We start from the raw sequence: 22,420 nt of genomic DNA, 5'->3' as shown, positions 1-22,420 counted from the left end.
GATTAGACATTTTCAGACGTAGGATGTTTCAAAAAATTGCACTCTTCCTCAAGAAGCTTCTAGAAGATATGTCCAGCAAAACACAAGGGAGTAAACCAGGAGGGAGGTAAGAGGGGAGTCAACCTAGCGAGAGATGGTGAAGGGAAGTCCCAGTGAGAGAATTCTGCAGCCTGTGAAAGAGCCACCAGTTCAGTGATTCAAAAAAGCAGGTTCAGTGATTCCAAAGGGGGGGAAAATGGCAAATGTTAACTTCAGTTGTAAAGAAAAACAAAAATCTTGCATGGGGACAAAATGGAAATCACTGCACACTACATAGCTCAGCTCTAACATTTTCCTAATCATAACCATAGAATCACTGAGTGTTGATTTCATAAAAATCATGAAATAATGACAACCTTGGGAGGTTGGATGGGAGGGAAGGATAGTGGTGTGTGGGAAAGGATGTGTGTAATATGTATTATACGTGTGTAAGAGCTAATTTATCATCGTCCAGTAAAAAGTCAATGGGTAATATATACAGCTAAAACATCAAGACTGTGTACAAACTTTCTGTTTGTAAACATGAAGATTAAGACAGAAGTGTCCACTAAAAGAGAGTGGTTGATTCTGGAGAATAGAATCAAGGATGAGAAGGCATGAGGTGGAGAAGACAACTGCATGCTGAATTATTTTACCTTTTCTACTATGTGTGTGTAACTTTGACCAACATAAAAATTTTATATTTTTGTCCTTTCTTAAAAAAGATTTTATTTATTTATTTGACAGAGAGAGAGAGATCACAAATAGGCGGGGGGCGGGGGGAAGCAGGCTCTCTTCTGAGCAGAGAACCCAATGCAGGGCTTGATCCCAGGACCCTGAGATCACAACCCAAGCCGAAGGCAGAAGCTTAACCCACTGAACCATTCAGGTGCCCCTGATCAACATAAAAATTTTAAAGGTCTGCATTTGGTCAGCCCAATAATTTTAATTCTAACCGTCTATGTGATGGAACTACTAATAATGTACATAAATACTTTCATGCATTTTTAAACTTCTCTAGTCGTAATACTCTGTCTTTTCATCCATGCACTTACGGAAGCCCTCCCTGTGATCTGTGAACGGAGAAACAAAGCTTTTCTTTCCTTTCACTGGGATGCGGGAGATGGTGGGGGGGAAGCAATGGGAGAAGGGACAGTGTGGCTGGTGTCTGTGTGTGCGCAGTGGGGGGAGAGGGTCCTGGGGTGGAGCCTCAGAGAAGAAACATGGGATGGAGGCAGAGCACATCGTTCCACATCCCTCCTCAGACGTCTGGTGAGGGGGAGTTGTTTGGGGACCCAGGAAGGAGAGGATTTCTACCCCAGATGAGTAAGGCACTTGACAGAACAAAGAGCTGGAAGTTCCTACTGAAGAAGTCAACATCTGGAGGTTTTCTGAACTCTTCAAAGAACTTCACAGCATTGAGGGCCTGGGTGGCCCGGCAGGTTGAGCGTCATCAGACTCTTGGATTCAGCTCAAGTCATGATCTCAGGGTCGTGAGATCGAGCCCCAGGTGGGGCTCCATGCTCCGGAAGGAGTCTGCTTGAGATTCTCTCTCTCCCTCTCCCTTCCCCTCTGATCACCCTTGGCCTCTCTCTCTCTTTCTCTCTCTCTCAAATAAAGAAAGAAAATCTTTAAAAAGAACTTTACGGCATTTCATGTGAACAGAAAATACATCCAGACTTTAACTTCCTTTTTCTGCACCACAGAAAAGGAACAGGAACAGGAAAGGAACAGGAAAAGGGATTAGGACACAGAGCATTGGCCATTATTTGAGAAGACGAACCCAGCTCTCTTCTGTGGTGCTGACAGTGTGTCTACACATGCCATCTCTCAGGGCTCTGTGCCCACCATAGCACTTGAGTGCTTACCGCCCATTTAACTTAGCAAATCCCTCCACTTGATTCGTGATTCATTCGTTCCATAAATATTTTGTTAAAGTGCTGGCGATACGACAGGAAATCAGTGTCCTTGCATTCAAGAACGCTATAATGACATCATTATTATTTTGCTAGCATATACTGAAAATTTAGCACATCCTTGGTGAAACTTCTGTCGAACGTGAGAAATCATAGCAGTCAGTGGACATTTAATAGGAGATTAACTGAGAATTCTAGGATAAAAAAACAAACCCTCAAATTGGGGAAGGAGAACGGAGGAGGAAGGACAAGGCTAAAGTCCCCAGAAATGCTCCGGAACAGTGAGTGAGGAAAGAAGTCGGCTATTGCCACATCCTGGAAATAGCACTTAGCAAACGAGGACATTTCGTAAAGTGATTTCTTGTCCTAAATTTGCCTGACTCATCCTGTGAACGTCAGCTTATGCATTCACCTCCCTGTCACTCCGCTTCCCACATCTGTCTTTTAACCTAGTCTCAGCCTATGCGGTGGGTCTAGGTACAGTGTGAATGAAGTCCTGTACCTTAAAGGGCACTGGATTATGAAGCGCCTTATCAATGGGGAAGGAGAAAGGTTTTTAAAAGTCCCTCCTAGGGGGTGATCGGGTGGCTCAGTCGGTTGGGCAACCGATCCTTGATTTCAGCTCACGTCATGATCTCAGGATCCTGAGACGAGCCCCACCTCCAGCTCTGTGCTGGGTGTGGAGCCTGCTTAAGATTCTCTTTCTCCCCTCCTCTGCCCCTCCCCCACAAAGAAAAAAAATTTTTAAAAAGTTCTTCCTAAAAAAAAAAGTTCTTTCTAAGGGGGCTGAGCTCCTCTGTCCTCCAGGTACCTTCTTTCTTGAACTCCCCCTCCCTGGTTCCACCATTACCAGGGAGGGGGTTGGGGGGAGTTCTACCACCAGCGGGGGTGCCTGGGTGCTAGTGCCAGGGTCACTAGCCTTGTGCATGGTGCTTCCTTGGCAGACACTCTGCAGGGGAGAATCAACATGTCTCCTGCTTTCAAGGTGACAGGCAGGAGGCAGGGTCATGATCAGGGATCACAGACCAAGAGGTACCATCACCAAGCAAGAGGCAGGGGAACTAGATTTTCTGCCTGAGGAGTGGCTGTTTGAATCTCGTCTTAGAAGCACTTTGAGAACACTTCCTCAGTGTTTCACATTGGCTCTGACTCCACCACCAACCCCAGAGGTCTGGTCTTGCATCCCAGGAGAGCCCCGAGGATGGGGCTTTGTGTCCTTCTCCAGTGTCTACACCCAGGCGGTGTGCCCGCTTCCAGCACATCTCTGTTCACACGCCAGGCTCTCTACAGTCGGGAATGAGCTAGACTTGCAGAGAATCTTGTCCTTGTGTGCATATGAATATCCTCAGGGGAGCCTTCAACACTCTGGCCTCCGGGTCATTAAAATGAGACTCCACAACACCTTCTGGGTCAGAGACGCCAGGACATTGCAGCCTTACCTAACCTGCACACCCAATGGCAGAGCACAATTTTGCTTTTGGCTTCTCCCACTATCACTTTTAGCTTCACGTCCCGTTTATTTACTATGTCATCCGTGTATTTATTCATTCGGAAGACTTTTCTTACGGCCGTAGTGTGTTTTGGCATTGAGTAAGATCTGGGGTTGTGTCAATAAGTAAGATGTGTTCCTTGTGCCGAGTGAACTAATAAAATATTTCTTCCTGTAGATAGATTTCACTGAGCAACCATCATGACTAAACCTTTAATATCGAAGTACAGGTTTTCGCAAATGCTGTAAATTACCTTCCACCCTTCCCCTATGTTGTAGTTAGCAATCTAAAGGACAGTGAAATTGGGTGACCAGGCCATTTCACAGTTTTTATGGATCCAAATCAGCCGTAGGAGACTCAAAACTCCTTATTCTTCACCGTTTGCCACACTGGATTAAAGCTGGACTCACTCCAGACGACCCATGCACCCCAGGGCTGGACCCAGGCCTGGACGGAAGCCATCCCACACAGGGAACCCAAACCAGGGCAGTCAAGGGGAATTATTCCCTAGTGTTTTCCTTTTACCCACTTTCCACCCAGCCTGCTGTCCGTACCTGCTCCTGTGGTATGCACAACTTCCTCGGGGTCTGCTCCGGGTTGACTCTATTCAAGGACTCTGCTGCTCCTGTCAATAAATTCGAGCAATATTTTTTATTTGATGGATCCTTCATCATCAACGTTTAATTTGAGAATCACCTAAGAAATGATAACTAATGGCATTTTTCTAGTGCTTTAGAATTTACAAAGTGGTCTCGCATACAGGATTCTAGGCAACTCACATCTGAGACGCCAGGAGCCTAAAGCCTAGAGGGAAAATTTGTGGCTTGAGGGAAAGTTAAATCCGGAATTAGAATCCAAATCACTGACCAGGAATGGAAGCCAGGAGCTCTCTCTTGCTGTGTCCAGAACAGAGCATAATGTTTGGAAGCAGGTAAGCTAGACCTTGGATGAATGCTGCCTTATCAGCCACGTGCCATCATGACACTCTCTTTTTTAAAATTTTTATTTATTTATTTATTTATTTATTTATTTGACAGAGACAGAGAGCATGTGAGTGGGGGGAGGGGGGATGGGGCAGAGGGAGAGAGAGAGAATCCTCAAGCAGACTGCCTGCTGAGTGCGAAGCCAGAGGAGGGGCTCGATCCCAGGATGACCCTGAGATCATGAAGTCAAGATTCTGACACTTGGGGCGCCTGGGTGGCTCAGTGGGTTAAAGTCTCTGCTTTCAGCTCAGGTCATGATCCCGGCGTCCTGGGATTAAGCCCTGCATCGGGGTCTCTGCTCAGCAGGGAGCCTGCTTCCCCCCCCCTCTCTCTCTCTCTGCCTGCCTCTCTGCCTACTTGTGATCTCCGTCAAATAAGTAAATAAAATCCTTAAAAAAAAAAAAAGAGTCTGACACTTAACCAGCTGAACCCTCCCAGGCACCCCAAGGTCCGGTTCTTATAAGCAATCCCTTATCCCAGTATCTTCACAGAAGTTCTGCTTCCCTCGCTGAATTCAGACAGATAGCGATGGTATGATGAGTGGTCCCAGGGAACAGAAACTGAAGGATAGGAATCTGGACCAGGTGCTCCGATTTGATTAGATTTAACCGTGTTCACGCCCCTGTTTCTCATGGTAGAGGAGACAGCAGCTGTTCGTGGTGGGCAGTGGCACACCAGTGACTAAAGTTATTGCCTGCTGAAATGTAATGCCTGATGTGAAGCGCTGATTGCCAAAGTCTCCATTTCAAAAGACATCCGCTCCAGATAAACGTATCGCCAGCTGTAGGACGCAGCTACTAGTAAAATAACCAGATAAGGAACTAGGCACCCCCACACCCATGAAGTTCTCCTTTCAGAAGACACTGGGTGATGGCGAAACTGGCACTTCTTGGGGCACCTGGGTGGCTCAGCCAGTTGTGTGTCTGACTCTTGATTTTGGCTCTAGTCATGACCTCAGTGTCGCAAGATCGAGGCCCATGTTGCGCAGCACAGAGTCTGCTTTAAGATTCTCTCCCGCTGCCCCTCCCCCTGTGTATTCTCTCTCTCTCTCTCTAAAATAAATAAACACATCTTAAAAAGAAAACAACTGATGCTCCTGGAGTGACCCTGCCTCAGTCTCCCGTGCCCTGATTCCCACTCTAATGCTTCAAATTAGCCAATATAGAGTGACCTTGTGAAACCCTGGAGACCCCATCCTCAGACTCTAGGCCTAATAAAGGCAGAGCCCCAGGGCTGTGTTTTCTCTCTCTCTCTGTCTGTGACCTCACTCTGTGGCCCCGGCATGCCAAGACTTGTGAGTAATCAGTCTTGTTTTTCAAAATTCCCCGACGGTTTTCCCCTAAGTGCATCCTGCAACCAAAGTAAGAGCAACAAGATCCAGTCCAGCCACAATACGGGCCCTGCTGGGGGAAATGTCTGGGGCTCCCTACAAATAATATGGGCCTGGCGAGGGCCTCAGGTATTCCTAGCTGAGAACATTACCTTCGGACAGGCTGGGACCAACACGACACCTGTAATCAAGACACCTGTGCTGCAGCAAACGAAACAGTTAACAAAACCAAAAGACAACTGACAGAATGGGAGAAGATATTTGCAAACGATGTATCAGATAAAGGGCTAGTGTCCAAAATCTATAAAGAACTTAGCAAACTCAACACCCAAAGAACAAATAATCCAATCAAGAAATGGGCAGAGGACATGAACAGACATTTCTGCAAAGAAGACATCTAGATGGCCAACAGACACATGAAAAAGTGCTCCACATCTCTCGGCATCAGGGAAATACAAATCAAAACCATAATAAGATACCACCTCACACCAGTCAGAATGGCTAAAATTAACAAGTCAGGAAATGACAGATGCTGGTGAGGATGTGGAGAAAGGGGAACCCTCCTACACTGTTGGTGGGAATGCAAGCTGGTGCAACCACTCTGGAAAACAGCGTGGAGGTTCCTCAAAAAGTTGAAAATAGAGCTGCCCTATGACCCAGCAATTGCACTACTGGGTATTTACCCTAAAGATACAAACGTAGTGATCCAAAGGGGCACGTGCGCCTGAATGTTTATAGCAGCAATGTCCAAAATAGCCAAACTATGGAAAGAACCTAGATGTCCAACAGATGAATGGATAAAGAAGATGTGGTATATATACAAAATGGAATACTATGCAGCCATCAAAGGAAATGAAAGCTTGCCATTTGCGATGATGTGGATGAAACTAGAGGGTATCATGCTTAGTGAAATAAGTCAATCAGAGAAAGACAACTATCATATGATCTCCCTGATATGAGGAAGTGGAGATGCAACATGGAGGGTTTGGGGTGTAGGAAAAGAATAAATGAAACAAGATGGGATCGGGAGGGAGACAAAACATAAGTGACTCTTAATATCACAAAACAAACTGAGGGTTGCTGGGGGGGGGGTCAGGAGAGGGGGATGGGATTATGGACATTGGGGAGGGTATGTGCTATGGTGAGTGCTGTGAAGTGTGTAAACCTGGCGATTCACAGACCTGTACCCCTGGGGATAAAAATACATTATATGTGTATTAAAAAAGAACAAAAAATTAAATTAAAAAAAAAAGATACCTGTGTTGAAGCGTCTCTGGGTTAAGGCTCTAGATGACCAACCACATCATTGTGGCCACAGATCATTTTAGCAAAAATTTAAAAAGGAGTATAATGAGGTCTGTTGGTTGCTTCAAAGTACACAAAGAAGATGAGCTCAGGGCTTCAAACTCGCAGCTCAAGGTCAAGGTAAGAGACAGAAAGCTTTTAGGAGGCGCCTGGGTGGCTCAGTGGGTTAAGCCTCTGCCTTCGGCTCAGGTCATAATCTCAGGGTCCTGGGATCGAGCCCCGCATCAGGCTCTCTGCTCAGCGGGGAGCCTGCTTCCCCCTCTCTCTCTCTGCCTACTTGTGATCTCTCTCTCTCTCTGTCAAATAAATAAATAAATAAAATCTTTAAAAAAAAAAAAAAGAAAGCTTTTAGGGCCATCCTAAAAGAAACCCTTATTTCCCTCCACCACCAAGTTGAGATTTCTGAAACCTGAACCCAAAGTCTAATCCTGTGGATGGCTGGATTATAATACACATCCAATCCCCAACTTCGCGTGTTCTCCTGTTAAGGCAAAAGCACCTCAGAGATTGGAAAACCCAGGGGTTATAAGAAAACAGCTGGTTGATTCAGGGATGTGTACGGGCTGTAGTTGGGTTATATGAGAGGGAAGAGGAAGATACAGAATGTTCGTGAATAGCATGGCGACTCCATTTAATCCTCAGGGGCTGGAATCCCAAAGAGTGGTCCCTGTGAGCAGGGGGTGGCTTGGCTGAGGTTTTGGAGAGAACAGTGAGAAGCCATGCAATGCTGGCATTAGTTTGGGGTTCAAGTCTCGCAAAAACGGATAGCACTATCCTTTGAGGCAGTTGTTGGTTAAGAACTTGTGTATTTTGAAAGGAACAGCATCAGAAACACTCCTAGCATAGAACGGACAACTTGATTACTAGTAACTTGGTGGCTTTATATCCATTTTCTTCTGAAAGTTCACAGCAACTGAGCCAGGAAGCAAACCTGTGCCTGAGCCCAGACTCGCAGATGTGAATATCACTGTCCTTCATCTCCTGAGATGGCAGGAAAACAAATTTCCTTAAGGACGTACAAAAATATACTAGTAAATTAAAAACGTAAATGACAAACACTAATCTTGGAACTATAATTTGCAAAGACAGGCTGAAAAACAGAGAGGACACCTAAAAAGAGATATAAATCCCCAAAGAAATTTTAAAAGTAACCCGAGAGGCACTGTTTCCACACCACAGACAAGGCATCAGACCCAAGCACCTTGACAACCAAGTTTCATGAAAAATGCTAGGGAATTCTTTTTGGATGACTTGAAAGGGGATTTCTATATTCAATGAAAAGAATTGAGAAGGAAATCGTAATACTTTGAAAACAATCAGTAATAAAGAGGCACTAGGAGACATCAACAGAAAGTTCTCCAAAGAAGACAAACAGATTCCCAAAAGACACATGAAAAGATGTGCAACATCGCTCATCGTCAGGGAAATGCAAATCAACAGTACAATGAGAGATCACCTCACACCCGTCAGAACAGCTAAAATCAGCAACACAAGAAACAACAGGTGTTGGCAAGGATGTGGCGAAAAAGGTGCCCTCTTACACTGTTGGTGGGAATGCAAACTGGTACAGTCACTCTGGGAAAAAGGTATGGAGGGTCCTCAAAAAGTTAAAACTAGAATTAATCATATGATCCAGGAATCCCACTACCGGGTATTTATCCATAGGACACAAAAACACTAATTTGAAAGGATACATGCACTCCTTTGTTTACAGTAGCGTTATTTACAAGAGCCAAGTTACGGAAGCAGCCCAAGTGTCCATCAACAAACGAATAGATAAAGAAGGTGTCCCCCCTCCCCCAGATACACACACCACACACAATGGAATAGTATTAAGCCATAAAAAGAATGAAACTTTGGGGCACTTGGGTGACTCGGTCGGTTAAGGTTCCAACCCTTGGTTTAAGCTCAAGGGTCCCGGTATCCAGCCCATGGCTGGGTCCACGTTCAGTGGGGCGTCTACTTGAGATTCTCTCTCTCTCTCTTTCTCTGCCCCTCCCGCTCATGCGCACTCTCTCTCTCTCTTTCTCTCTAAAATAAACAAAATCTTAAAAAAAAAAAGAATGAAATCTTACCATTTGCAATTATATGGATGGAACTGGAGCATATAATGCTTAGTGAAGTAAGTTAGGCGGAGACAAGTACCATATGATTTCACTCATACATGGAATGTAAGAAACAGAACAAATGAACAAGGAAAATAAAGAGACAAACCAAGAAACAGACTCTTTACTAGAGAGAACAAACTGGTGGTTCCTGGAGGAAGATGGGTGGGCAGCATCTGCCATTACAGATTTCCAGAATCCCATGAATAGGAGACTTAGCCCAACACAAAATCATCCCAGGGAAGAGAATTCATCCCAGACAGCAGAACTTGGGATTCTCACAAGGGCCTGCACTTTAGTTAAGACTAGGAAAATTAATATCTGCATAGACAGTAGATTGCTTTTGAGCTAAAACTGTGAAACTGAATAAAAGGAAATGTCGCCTAACATGCAATCGGGAGGCCAGAAGGGGGAGCTCTCATACTCTATCATTCCTCACAGCCCCTTGCAGAGCCAACAGGATGAGACCTACTTTGCATTTTCCAACAGGAGGAAGCCTCCTTTACAACCCCAGGATGTGGAAGGAAGATTTCCTCCTTGCCCAGCAACAGCCCAGCCAATGAGAGACTATCACAACTCAACTAATGAAAAGTGACTAGACTTTGGACTCCCCCTTTGACTCCAATGGACTTTTTGTTTACAACAGCCTCTCCCAACTCCCCCCTTTTCTCCATAAAAGAGCATTCTTCTCCTTTGTTCTTTGGACTTGCCTATGGTTTTGCTGTAGTTTGCCACTCCGGAGTTGTAATTCTCTGCAATTCCTGAATAAACCCATTTTGTTAGTAAAATCACTGACAGTTTTATTTTCAAGGTTAACCCAAGCCAGAGCTTCTAGTGAGTATTAAGTGTCTGACTCCAACTTACTGAACCCAGTAGAACAAAGAAGGTCCTCCACATATTGAGTGAGCACTGAATTATAAGAGAAGCCCAGAGGCTTCAGATTTACACTGAATATTCAGGCAAAACAAGTGGGGACATTGGGAAAACCCTGGAGCACGACAGTCCAGGTACACTGTTGATTTTCACATAGGAGGATGAAAGGGGCTTGGAGTTACATACAGGGGGTCTGCTGAAGAAAGCAGAGTGTAAATCAACCATGATGAAAGAAGTGGTGTCAGAGGGTATAAAAGCAAAGATAGTGGTGGGGTTTGGGGAAAATAATACGCATTTTACAATTTTATTTATGGCTCATGATTCCTGGGCAAATTGGCAACCCTTTCCATGAGACAGGTAGGGAGGGTCAGAATTGAGGCAGATTTATAGGACACAGTCAGTGTCTGCTGATTTATAGGACACAGTCAGTGTCTGCTGAGAACTGGAGAACGGCATGGTGGTCTTGCAGAGCTCAGAAATGGACCCATACAGAGCTCAGAAATGGACCCTTATCTGTGACAAATGAGCAAAAACAGTTTGATGGAGAGAGGGTAATCTTTCCAACAAATGGCGCTGGGACAACTGGACATCCCCATAGCAAAAAAATAAATAAATAAATAAATAACAAATCTAGAATCTAGACATAGACCTTTCATCTCTACAAAAATTAACTCGAAATTGTTCACAGCCCTAAATTTAAAGCACAAAACTGCAAAACAAAATCTGAATGACCTTGTGTTTGGGTGTCACTTTTTATATACAGTACCAAAGGACGAGCCATAAAAGAAAGAAATTGAGGAACTGGGCTTCCTTCAAATTTAAAACTTCTGCTCGTGAAAGGGACTATCAATAGAATAAGAAGACAACCTTCAAATGGGGAGGGCATCTTTTACAAAACGTGTATCTGATAAAGGACAGTGACTAAAATGAAGGACTTCTAACTGGACAGAGAAAGAAAACCACCCAATAAAAACTGGGCAAAAGGCTGAACAGACACCTCCCCAAAGAGACACAGAGGGCGAGTAAGCATATGAAAAGATGCTCAGCACCACATATCGTTAGGGAAATGCAAATTAACACCACAGTGTCATACCCCTCCACACCTCTCAGAATGCCACAATCCAAAACACCGACAACACCAAATGCTGGTGAGGATGTGGAGCAACAAGAACTCTCATTCATCGCTGGTGGGAATGCAAAATGGTACATTGGCTTTGGAGACAATGTGGCAATCTCTTGCAAAACTCAACAGACTCTTAACACAATTCAGCAATTGCACTCCGTGGTATTTCCTCAAAAGAATCGAAAACTTCTGTCCACACACACAAACTTGCATATGGATGTTTATAGCAGCTTTATTCATAATTGCCAGAAACTGGAAGTAACCAAGATGTCCTTCAGTAGGTGAATGTAAATGTAAACCATGGTCCACTCAGACAATGGAATATTACGCAGTGCTAAAAAGAAATGAGCTACCAAGCTATGAACAGACTTAGAGGAAACTTAAGTATATACCACTAAGTGAAAGAAGCCAATATGAAGAGGCTAAATATTGTATCATTCTAACTAGATGCCATTCTGGAAAAGGAAAAATCATGGAGGCAGTAAAAACTCAGTAGTTTTGAGGAGTTCCTGGGGGCAGAAGGGGTAGATGGATGAGTAGACGGAACACGTGGGATTTGTTTACGGCAATGAAAGTACTTTATATGCAAGTATAACGGTGACTACAAGATATAGAGGTCACTTTTAGGCAAAGAGGCTTGAGCAATGGAATGTCAAAAGGGCCCACAGGGACCCCCCAGCTGAATCCAGACAGGCCCATCCGGTGACCCACCTCAAAATCTCCACAGGCCCCAAATGACCACTGGGCTCCTTACAACCAGGCACAGTTACCAAAAATGGAGAATTCCATCCATCCATACCTCTTCATCTCACTCCTTTAAAAACAGTCCCCACGGGGCACCTGGGTGGCTCAGTGGGTTAAGGCCTCTGCCTTCGGCTCAGGTCATGATCTCAGGGTCCTGGGATCGAGTCCCACTTGGGGCTCCCTGCTCAGTGGGGAGCCTGCTTCCTCCACTCTCTCTCTCTGCCTGCCTGCTTGTGATCTCTGTCAAATAAATACATTAAAAAAAAAATCCTAAAAAAAAAAGAGTCTCCACCCACTGCCTCCTTGCACACAGCCTCTCGTCTGCTGTCCTGCCCCTTCTCCATTGCAGTGTATTCAATACACGGCAATCTCCTTTGTTCTGCTTCAGATGAACTCTTTCATGGCCCATGACACCAGCTTCCACTGGCTTCCATCCAATTGTCACTCCACATCTAGGGGCCTCATCTGATCTGGAGAGACATCCCACTTAGACTCCACATGTGATAAATATTTGTCAAAACCCATAGAAAGTGAGGCACGTAGGTGAGGTCTGAGGACCCAGAGGGGGTCCTCCAGGACCAGCCAAATGCATCCTTGGCTTTGTGCAGGAAGGAGATCAAACACGAGCCCTCAGGAAGGAAGAGCAGGGTTTATTGAAGGTGGAGAGAGAGTAGATGCAGAGAGAACATCTGGAAGACTCGAAAGCAAAGGACAAAGAGTCATCTTTGTTTGGGGTCTGGAGTTCTATTGGCGATGGTGATCTGGTACACATGTCCTCTTAGGCATCCAGGACCTGGTCTAACAAGGGTGAGTGCTCAGGTGTCCTCTCTAAGTCACCTATACCCTGGAGCCAGGGTATAGGTCTTGGCCTCGAGGCATCTGGAGTCAGTGGCTTGGAAAACGTACATGACAACCTCACCTGATCAAGCCTTTAGGTGTTAGCTATTCTGCCAGAAGACTCCAGAGAAATCATGAACTCCTTGACCTTCACAAGGACGACATACCTCAAGGCCTGGGTAAGGTGGGGGTGCAGGTCCTAGAAGGAACAGAGACAGGAAAAGGACAAAAAAAGTTTTGTTTTGTTTGTTTTTGAAGTAGGATTCCTTCAGTTTCCCTTTCTCAAAAGTACAACACAGGGAACTCTAATGTAAACTAAGGATTCATTTTGTTTAATACTGATGTGTCAGTGTTAGTTCATGGATTATAACACATGCACAACCCTACCCAGATGCCCAAGGAGGGAGGACCTGCATGCATGTGGGGGAGAAGAGGTATATGGGGACACTGTGTGTTCTGCTCAATGTTGCTCTGTGCCTAAAACTGCTCTGAATATAATGCCTGTTAATTTAAAAAATGTAGTCCTTTACCTTACGCCTCCCAGATTGGCTGAAATGAAAGAAACAGGAAATAACAAGTGTTGGCAAGCATGTGGAGAAAAAGGAATCCTTGTACACTGCTGGTGGGAATTTAAATTGGCGCAGCCACTGTGGAAAACAGTATGGAGGTTCCTCAAAACATTAGTAAGAGAAATACCGTATGATGCAATTAATTCCCCTGCTGGGCAAAGAAAGCAAAAACATGAATTCAAAAAGATACATGCACTCCTATGTTTCTTGCAGCATTATTTACAATAGCCAACATAGGGGAGCAACCTAGGAGTTCACCGATAGATGAATGGCTAAGGAAGATGTGGGTGGAATATCACAGCCATTAAAAAGGATGAGCTCGTGAGATTTGTGACAACATGGATGGACCTAGAGGGTAGTATGTCAAGTGAAATAAGTCAGATTGAGAAAGACAAAACCATTTCATTTCACTCATATGTAAAATCTAAAAAAAAAAAAAATCCAAATGAATAAACAAATAAAAAGCAGAATCAGACTTATAAACATGAAAATGAATTATGAGTAATCGTTCAGGGCATTTGGGACATTAAAAATCTCTGACTGCTAATCTGAATGTTTTTTTCACATTAATTGAATGTAATAGTTGATGTGTTTGGGTTTTGTGCTTTTCTTTGCCTCACTTGTTCTTTACCTAGTCCTTTAAAAATCCTTTCTACTCATTTATAATCCATAATTTTTTTCTAGTTTGGAAAGCATATTCTTTGATTTTACTTATTCTTTTAAGCTAAAAATTATAAAACTTAACATACGAGTACACAGAGATATAAATACCTTTACTTTCCTCCTGGGCAATATAGGGAACTCGTAATATTCATCACTTTGTCCCATTTTGAGTACTATGATTTATTTTTAAAGAAAGGGTTCCCTTTTCTCTGAATCTTCGCCAACACCTGTTGTTTCCTGAGTTGTAAATTTTCACCATTCTAACCAAACCACACCTACTCTTTTTTTTTTTTTTAACGTTCAATGCGAACACACCTATTTCTGATACCAACTCAAGTTCAGGGTTCCTAAAACCATGCGCCATTTTCAGAATTCTTCAGAAGAACTCCTATAAGGCACTGAGAGCTGTTGTACTCACCACTCTCACCACTATGGCTTATTAATCTGTATCTGAAAGGATAGGATACACATTAATACTAGACAGGAAGACGTATATGGGGTAGAGTCCAGAAAACGCATGAAAGAGTTCCAGTGTCCCCTCTGTGAAGTGATGGATGTGTTATTCTCCAGACATCGATACTTGACAACACTCGTAAGCATACTGCCACCAGGGATGCTCACCCAGCCTTGGTGTTCACACTTTTTACTGGAGCTCAATCACATACTGACTGGATAGCTGGTCTTTATTCTCCTGTTCTAGGGAAGTCTGGCTGATTTATTTTGTGTTCAGCTACTTCAGAAGTGGACCTGACTCTGCCTGGCCCAAGGTCCCATCATAAATCACTATCAGACCATCTGGTGGCCATGCCCTGAGATAAACAAAGGCAATACTATGAGCATGACATTACAAGGGGTCTAGATTATCTTCCAGGGTGAGATGGCAAAGGACAGACCTCTGTTAAGTTTTGCCAAATTTTCCCTATATCCTTCCTACTCATCCAGTATCCCAGTATAGGAATAGAACCATATGGTTGTCAACCCATTCTGCGAACACATAGGAACATGCACGTACATGCTCACATACTCAGAAACACACACAGTACGCGCACTCGAGACAACTACACATGCACATACAGTCTTTCCCATCCTGGCATATACAGGCTCACCTCCAAAGTCATGTGCACACTGACCACTGACTCTCACACTCACATTCATACACACTCATAATACACACCCAAACACCACTGTCCTACTCAATTTCACAAAAACCCTCACAAAGTCACCAGGTGTATGCGCCTCAGAAAAATGTCTGTATAGAGTAATTCTTTTCCTATGTCCAAGCCTGTGAATGCAAGAAAGAGGAGCCAGGTCTGCAACTGCACTCTTTGCGAATGCCAGGAGCACATTTTACATGTGTAGCATTTCAAAACTTCTCTGAGCTGTGCTCTGGAAATGCAGGGTGTGGTGGAAAATTTGGTGGTGAAAGGCAATTCATGGGTTGTAACACAGCAGAACAGCAGCAGAGGGGAAGAGGGCAAAGCAATGAAACATGGTGACACGGGACAGTGTTAGTTCAGTAGGGCTGCCTTGACAAAATATCGAAGACTGGATGGCATAAACAACAGAAACTTATTTCTTCAGAGTTTTTAGGTGACAAATCTAAGATCCAGGGGTTGGCAGGGTTTGTTTCTTCTGAGGCTTCTATTGTTGCTTGAATATGGCCAGCTTCTCCCTATGTGATGTTCGCTCAGCCTCTTTTCTGGTCTTGCACATCTGCATTGCTGCTATTTTCTAACTTCCTCTCCTAGTAAGGACACCAGTCATATTGTATTAGGGTGCACTGCAACAGCCTCATTTTTAGCCTAATCATCTCTTTGAAGGTCCCATCTCATCTCCACATTCTGATTGTTAGTTATTAGGGCTATGAAATATGAATTCGGGGATAAACAATATTCCTAACAGGAGTATATGGAGTGTGGGAGGTGTGAGAGTATGCAGGATAAAAAGGCACACAGGGCTTAAAGGGTGCACGATGTTTCAAGTGCACTGCAGGTCTTAAGGGAACAAGAGGAGAATGTGCATGGAAGTTAAGGGTGTAACACAACAGACATTAGTTTGGGGGCCTAGGTGTACACTGGTCATAAGAACAAGGGGGAAAATCCGGAAGGGAGACAATCAGCAACAGTAAGGGGAAGGGTGGGAAAGCCCAGGACAATTCATGTCCATGTGGGCTTAGAGAACAGAAGGCAGGAAACATACATTTTGTAGGATTTCGATGTTATTTGATGGTGGACAACACCATGACACGTGACTGGAAGAAAGTCAGAACTCTTAATAACAGCTCCAAAAGGAGAAGGATGCCAGGCAGGACCATGCTGGAGGGAGGGCACTATATATGGGGACAGGGTAACAGGCTAGAGCCACAGGAACAGCTCATGTGTGGAAGCAGAGTGAGAGGAGCTAGTTTTCTAGAGTTCCCACTGAACTGGCTGACTTGAAGCACTTCACAGGTTCAAATCATAAAGCTGTCCCTGGTTGTCTGGTACCTGATCCTGGGTGGTCACAACTGCTGCAAAGTGGCTCAGCTTGTGTGAGTCCAGTAAGAGAAGTGGTTAAAGCATGGATTGGTCAGCTGCTTAACAAGGGGAACTGACTGCTTGGTAGCTGGAACCTTCAAATAGCATTGATATGAAAGACAACAACAAATATGATATGACACTATGTTCTTGGAGTATGGATGGGCTGGACATGGTTAGTGGTCCAGGACAAAAATAGAGGGTTAAAAGAGAGGTGAAACCTTGGTGGAGGGATAATGGTGTTAAGGAAACAAAATGGGTGTTGGTGATGAAGTCAGCTGGGAAGAGTGTGGGAATGAAAAGACTAAGGGCATCAACTCAGAGGCAAAGGTTATAAGTATCTTCTACACTTGCTGATTAAGTTTTCTTATTTGGTGATGATACCATTTACTAGACCTGTTAATTTTCAAGGTGCTTTTCCCCTGCTTTGTTAATAAGTAATTGCTGGAGTAATGTGTTTTTTATTTTTAAAAAGATTTTATTAATTTTTGAGAGAGAGAGAGTGTGTGTGTGTGGAGGGGCAAGTGTGCAAGCAAGGGGAGTGGCAGAGGGAAGAGACAGAATCCCAAAAGACTCTGAACTAAGTGCACAGCCTGACTGGGAGCTTGATCTCATGACTCTGAGATCATGACCTGAGCTGATCCAAGAGTTGGACTTAATGGACTGAGGCACCCAGGTGTCCCTGGAGTGATATTTTGACATTGTTGGAACAACTTATCTCTCTTCTAAGTATTTTGGCATCTGCTGATGATTTTTATGTGAGTCAATTATCAGATGATGGTTGCAAAATATTTGTTCTAACATCCTCCTACCTTTTTTCCAAGTTTTTATTTAAATTCTAGTTAGTTAACATACATTGCAATATTGGTTTCAGGAACAGAATTTAGTGATTCATCGCTGACATACAACACTCGGTGCTCATCAAAACAAGTGCCCTCAGGGCTCATGGGTGGCTCAGTTGGTTAAGTGTCTGCCTTCAGTTCAGGTCATGATACCGGGGTCCCAGCATCAAGCCCTTTGTTGGGCTCTCTGCTAGGCAGGGAGCTTGCTTCTCCCTCTCCCTTTGCCTGCCACTCTGCCTACTCGAGTTCTCTATCAAACAAAAAACAAACAAACAAAAACAAGTGCCCTCTTTAATACTCATCACCCATCTGGTCCATTCTCCATCCACCTCCCTCCATCAACCCTGTCTGTTCTCTACATTTAAGAGTCTCCTGTGGCAGTTTCACACTCTCCTTTTTTTCTTTTCTCCCTTCCCGTATGTTCATCTGTTTTCTTTCTTAAATTCCACATATGAGTGAAATCATTCGGTATTTGTCTTTCTCTGACTTATTTCATTTAGTATAATACACTCTAGCTCTATCCACATCACCACAAATGGCAAGACTTCATTCTTTTTTATGACTGAGTGATATTCCATCGTATATATGTATGACACATCTTCTTTATCCATTCATCAACTGATAGACATTTGTTCCTTTCTGTAATTTGGCTATTGTTGCTAATGCTTCTATAAACACAGGGGCGCATATATCCTTTCCAATAGCTATTTTTGTATCTTTTGGGTAAGTACCTAGTAGTAGTGCAATTGCTGGAGTATAGGGTAGTTCTCTTTTTAGCTTTTGGAGGAACCAACATACTGTTCTCCAGAGTGGCTGTACCAGTTTGCATTCCCAACAGAGTAAGAGGGCTCCCCTTTCTATGCCTCCTAACTAACACCTGTTGTTTCCCATGTTTTTAATTTTAGCCATTCTTAAGAGTTGTGAGGTGATAGCTCATCGTAATTTTCACTGCTATTTCCCTGATGATGAGTGATGTTGAGCATCTCCTCATGTCTCTTAGCCATCTGTATGTCTTCTTTGAAAAAATGTCAACTCATGTCTTCTGCCCATTTTTAAACTGGATTGTTTGTGTTTTGGTTGGTATATGTATATATCAACCAAATATATATGTATATATTTTAATATATATACATATACATATATTTTTTATATATGTATATACAATATATTTGAGACTAACTCTTACCAGATATGTCATTTGCAAACTCCTCTCCCATTCTGAAGGTCGCCTTCTAGTTTTGTTATTTCCTTTGCTGTGCAGAAGCTTTTTATCTTGTTGAAGTCCCAGTAGTTTATTTTTGCTTTCATTTCCCTTGCCTCCAGCAAGGTAGCTAGTAAGAAATTGCTATGGGCAAGGTCAAAGAGGTCTTTGTGTGCTCCTGTAGGATTTCGATGGTTTCCTGTCTCACATTTAGCCCTTTCATCCATTTTGGAATTATTTTTGTGTATACTGTAAGAAAATGGTACAGTTTCATTCTTTCCCATGTTGCTTTCCAGTTTTCTCAAAAACATCTTTTTCCCATTGAATGCTCTTTCCTGCTTTGGTGAAAATTAGCTGACCATGAAGCTGTGGGTTAATTTCCGGGTTTTCTTTTCTGCCCCATTAACCTATGCATGTCTGTTTGTGCCAGCACCATACTGTCTTGATCACTATACTTTGGTAATATCACTTGAAGTTCAGAATAGTGATGCCTCCAGCTTTGGTTTGGTTTTTCAAGATTGCTTTGGCTATTCAGGGTCTTTTGTGGATCCATACAAATTTGAGGATTGACTGTTCTAGCTGTGTGAAAAACGCTGATGGTATTTTGAGAAGGATTGCACTAAATGTGTAGATTGCTTTCAGTAATATAGAAATTTTAACAATATTTGTTCTTCTAATCCATGAGCATGGATGCTTTTCCATTTCTTTGTGTTATCTTCAACTTCTTAAACATACAGCATCATACTGGTTACTGGAGTAGTATTTAGTAATTCATCATTACATATGACACCTAGTGCTGATCACAAGTGCCCTCTTTAATACCCATCACCCATCTAGCCCTTCTCCCACCCATGTCCCTCCAACCATCAGTTTGTTCTCTATCATTAAGAATCTCTTATGGCTTGTTTCTCTCTCAACTTTCCTTCTTCTTTTCTTCCCACATATTCATCTGTTTTCCTTCTTAGATTCCGCATATGACTGAGACTATATGGTATTTGTCCTTCTCTGACTGGAGGTCTGGCATCCGTGCACAGGCTGTTAGCTCCAGTCTACTCCAGCCAGCGTCTGGACCTGAGCACTGGGACTTGTTACATGGAGGATGAGTCGTGTGCTTTGTGTGCGGCCAACTCCTGCGCCCCCGCATGGACAATGGGGCAGTCTGTGTGCAGCCAACACTGGTGCCGTGCCTGGAAGCGGGGAGACTCAGCCCCACAACCAAGCTGCAGCTGCGAAGGCCTCCCAACAATGCTGGTTCTGCTCAGGTGCAACCTCTCCCGCCGCACACCTGTCCCCAGGTCTCCCGGCCCATCTTGCCCTCGTCAGAACTAGGATCTGTACTCCACACCTGATCCCCCCACATCTGGACCACTCTACCACCCACAAGACCCAGCTCCTCCCCAAGCCCACAGACCAGGACTCAGATTGCCCTCTTCGTGCAAACGGTCTGAAGCCCAAACTCTTCCCCCTCTGGCCCTTCCCCTGCTCGTGCTCTCTCTCTAAATAAATACATTAAATCTAAAAATAAGTAAATAAATAAATGAAGCACAAACCCATCTTCTCATTCCCACATGTTCTGGATCCCAGCCTTCCCTCTTTCCCACTTCCTCCCAGCCCAGGACCTTGCGCATGCGCTCCACAGGGAGCACAGCATGTGGTCCCTTGCCCCACCCCCGGGACCTGAAACCCTTGTCCCCTAAACTCTAGATGCCCTCGAGGGCGGCACCACGGTCCTGGGACTCGTCACTGAACACACACAGTTAAAGGTACCACCAGACTCTAGTCCAAAACAGTCCCTCTCACAGGACCCCGACCCCAGCCTGTCCCGCGGTGCAGGCTCTGGAGCCGCTGTGAGCTCTGAGCTGAGCGGCCGGCAGCACGCAGTCCCCTCCCTCCTCGGGGCCCTCAAGCACTACCACACCTGCACCAGACCACACTCCCTGACAACTAACCTCGCCGAAGGAGAATCCGCTGCTATAACGCGGTCCCTCAGGCGGAACAGCGAAGGTTGCTGCAGCGCCGAAGCCAACTCGGAAAAGGCGAGGGTCACTGCTTCCAAATGCGCACGCGCAGGGAGCCAGAACCCACACCCACATTCGCGCATGCGCAGAGGCCACCCACGAAGGGCTCCCCCACACCCCCACCCCCTCCCCCACCCCCGCCTAGGACCTAGAACTTGCAAGTTCTCTACACCCGGCCTTGGCTGGTGGGGTCTTCAGACTTTTCGCTATAGCAGCCCCTCCTCCCAACCGGAATCACCAGTTCTGGTTCCGTTCCTTCCCCTTCATTTGCTAAATGCAGGGAACCCACAGTATTTATGTTGAGATGTGACGGTAGTATGTAGGGGATCGGGTGTGTCCTGCTTTCTTTCTCTGGTGCTACCAAAGGAGGGACTGGTGTGGAGGGATGCTGTGGAAACAGGGTTCTGGGGGGAGAAGCATCAGCCCCTCAGGGACCGTGCTGAAAGGGCTCATTCGTGGGCCCTACCGCAGCTGTATCTCAGTCTCCTAGAGTGGGGTTCTCCTATAGATTCGGTTTCAACAGGAATTCAGGAGATTCACATACAACACTTTGAGAGACAATGTCTGGCTAAGCGGTCCTCGAGGCTGGATTCCCATTAGGACCACCTGGAAGGTTTTCAGAAGGACCGTCTCCTGTGCCCAGTTCTGCTCATAGATGCCATCCTACCCCTGTGTACTGTCATGGCGGAAGGGGCTCTCTGGGGTCATTTTTTAGACCGTGAATGTTCTCATTCACAAGAGCTCGTCCTCATCGCTTATGCATCGCCCCAAACCCCCTCTCCAAATGCAATCATACTGGGGATTAGATTTCACCATGTGATTTCGGGGTGGGGAGGAATAAATATTTAGTGTGTTGCATTGATGGAGCTTCTTAATAGATGTTTAGCGAGATACACATTTATTTTCAAATAGTACTTACATCAAAAACATGTGAGACCTTGGCTGGGTACTCTGATTAGGGTCACCATCGGACATCAGGGTGTCCATCAGCCTGGGTTTCAATCTCCAGAGCCTGGGGAAGAATCCCCTTCCATAATCTTTTAGGTTGTTAGCACAATTTATCTCCTTCTTATGGTTTCTACATGTGCTCACTTACACTTCAGCTTCAAGTCTGTTCAATCCCTTGTATGCTTCAAATCTCTGATTTCTTTTTCTGTCAAATCTGTGTGTGTTCTCTCACTTGAGGACTCATGGAATTGCTTCGGGTGCACCAGACAATCTGGGATAATATCTCTTTTTAAAGGTCATCTCATTAGTAACTCTAAACTTCCATATCCCTTTTACTTGGTGTCATAACTAAACCAAGGGAGCAACCCCCAAACTGGAGATCTGTCTTAAGAAATCAGTGGAATTTCTGCAATGAAAAATAATTTAGACATTATCAATCTACAACTCTATTACCTGTGAGTCCTTCTTCTTATGGTTTCTATTATTTTTATTTTTAATTTTGTTATTTATGTTAGTCACCATGCAGTAGGTCATTAGTTTTTGATGTAGTTCTTATGGTTTCTTATGATGAAAACACCTGGGGGAAATATCCTTAAAATTTTCGGGTAGCCCATGGTTTATTTTCTTACAATAAAGCCCATGAATAAGAGTTACTAAAGCTCAGATAATTAAAGTGCTGGATTTTACAAATGTCACAACACATAAAAGAATCCTCATCAGAATGAGGGTTTTGGAGGGGAAGGGGTGGGGGATGGGTAACCTGGTGGTGAGTATTAAGGAGGGCACATATTGCATGGAGCACTGAGTGTAGTGCATAAACAATGAATCTTGGAACAGTGAAAAAATAAAATAAAATTTTAAAAAATGATATGCTGGGGCATAAAATTTCTTTGACCCCTAACAGTTTTTCAATAAATATGTAGAGTCTGGGATGGGACA

At 44.3% G+C, this 22,420-nt stretch overlaps 1 long non-coding RNA gene across 1 annotated transcript; it reads right to left on the bottom strand.

The window, feature by feature from the left end:
• Positions 1-3,977: 3,977 nt before the first annotated feature.
• LOC308358752 lies at positions 3,978-20,573 on the bottom strand. Its single transcript, XR_013968335.1, has 3 exons — positions 20,465-20,573; positions 12,807-12,923; positions 3,978-4,049 (listed from the first exon to the last, which is right to left on the bottom strand). It is a non-coding gene; the product is annotated as an uncharacterized lncRNA (long non-coding RNA).
• Between the last annotated feature and the right edge of the window lie 1,847 nt (positions 20,574-22,420).

This window comes from Martes martes, assembly GCF_963455335.1.
Source record: "Martes martes genome assembly, chromosome: 17".
In the NCBI taxonomy this organism is placed as follows: domain Eukaryota; kingdom Metazoa; phylum Chordata; class Mammalia; order Carnivora; family Mustelidae; genus Martes; species Martes martes.
The sequence above is the reverse complement of the archived record's forward strand: the minus strand, read 5'-3'. Positions and strand labels throughout refer to the sequence as shown.